Source organism: Crocodylus porosus, unplaced genomic scaffold (assembly GCF_001723895.1).
Source record: "Crocodylus porosus isolate Cpor-Errol unplaced genomic scaffold, CroPor_comp1, whole genome shotgun sequence".
NCBI classification, from domain to species: Eukaryota; Metazoa; Chordata; order Crocodylia; family Crocodylidae; genus Crocodylus; species Crocodylus porosus.
Window position 1 is genome coordinate 130,562,861 of NW_017728931.1, and position 2,133 is coordinate 130,564,993.

Genomic DNA, 2,133 nt, shown 5'->3' on the forward strand with positions numbered 1-2,133 from the left:
AACAGACCTTATTAACAGATGCTTATCTTGCTGGGATCCTATGACCCCAGCTGACTTCCTGCCCTTTGGCTGGGGGGCTGGGTTCAATTATCATCCAAGGTCCCTTCCAGCCCTAGTGTCTATGAAATCTATGAAATCTTCATTTTAGTTGCATGCAACAGACTACACAGTCATGCAGCGATCCATGACAGCAATACTTTGACACTAGTTCAGAGAAAAGAATTACATCTATTAAATTTCAAGTAGCAATTTTGACATGCTTAGGGATTTTTTTTCTTGGAGGTGTCCCATAAAAAGCACTAGCGAAGAACAACAATGGGTTTATGGCAATTTAAATAAGGTAGAAACATCATTCAAAATAATTAATATATCATCAATATAAAATTTACACAGCTTATAATAGACACATACATATGTAACTTGTTAATAATTCTGAAGGCCAACAGATGAGAAAGGTTAAAAACTATAATCAGATTTTCAGCAGGTATAAAAAGCATCAATGAACAGTTAAACATCTCATCCTCGTACACAGAGATGCTGAAGTTTTATATAAAACTTATATACTTATATGCAAAATATTCAATATATAAACTTTCCCATTTAGTTATTTTCTGAAGAAAAATGTATTTTAATTGGTTGACATAGCTATGAAAAATGTATGTTTACTAAGACTGTGCAAAATGGCATCATTCTGTTTCAACTTGTGTTTCAATATTTTGATGGAACAGCATTTTGTGTGTGTGTCTGTGTGTGTGTGTGTATGTATGGTGTGTGTGTGTGTTAAGGTGTGCCCTCACTGGCAGTGGAGCCTGTACACAATGCAAAAGCATGCCCCAATGAGGGCTCCTCCTCCCCTACATCCTCCATCTGGTCCACCACTTTTCATGGCAACAGGTAAAATAATAACTTAGTGGGTGGTACAGTAGCACCAGCATCAGCACCATCCTAGGCAGCCAAACTGTCACTGAGCCTTTCTTTTTATAAAAGAACTGAAAGCAAGAAGTAAAGATGTTGGGCTGGATATATGTTACTTGTGGTGTGTGATGGTTTATCTTGTGTTTTTATGTTTATATGTTTATTCTGAAAAAAAACCCAGAATAGTTAGAGAAATATACCTTAGAAAACTTTTGGGTTGAAAAACCCTTTGTCAGTCTGAGGAAGCACCTGCAGTTGGTGTGTCTGCTGGTCCTGGATGGAAGGAATAGTAAAGAAGCCAGAGGCCAGCCTGGCATGCAAGGCAGGCAAGAAAACCAATCAGTGGAAATGGAAATGGAGGCATCAGGGGGTGAGGGACAGGCTAGGGGGTGGGGGGAAGAGGGATGTAGCAGTGCGGGTAAAAGTGCAGAGGTACCTGGGAAGTCAGATGTCCAGCAGGTTGCAGTGTGTCAGAATTCCCCTGTCTAATCTATATTGAGTCCATGAATTTCGGTACCTATACCTAGGAGGCTGATGAAAAGAAGTTCATAGGCCCTGCTCTGAAAAGTGGTTTGTAAATTCAAACAAGCACCTAACCTCATCACCAGAACTCAAGTCAACTTCCTACAGCTCAAGACACAAAACCTGCCGACAATTTCCAGAACCCCCACAAACTGCCCACCATAATCTATCAAAGACAACAATACCCAAGTACCTGTCGGGGCACATTCCTCACCAAAAAAACTCTGCCTCCAGTCTCTCAGGCCTGATCCTGAGAGGGAACAATTTACAAATCACTTTTTACAGCTGGGCCTATGAACTTCACTTCACCAGCCTCCTAGGTACAGCAACTCATGGACTAAATATAGACAGTGGAATTCTATATACATTCAAAAGCGTAGGTGTGTGGTGCAATGAAGAAATATACAACAGCAAATATAAATATGGCTTTGTCCCTATATAAATTCAAGAGCATAGCTGTGTGGTGCAAATAAGAAAAGTATACAAGCAAATAGAAATATGGCTTTGTCCCTATATACATTCTATAATGCATGACATATGTTGCAAAGCTTTAAATGTACAGAAATAAAATCTAAATGTATTTCCCTTCCTATATAAATTAAATTCTATAGTAATCCTATTCAATATAATTATAGAATTCAAAAGAAGAAATCAATGAATATATTAATAAAATAAAAGAGCCTTGAAGGTATTCTG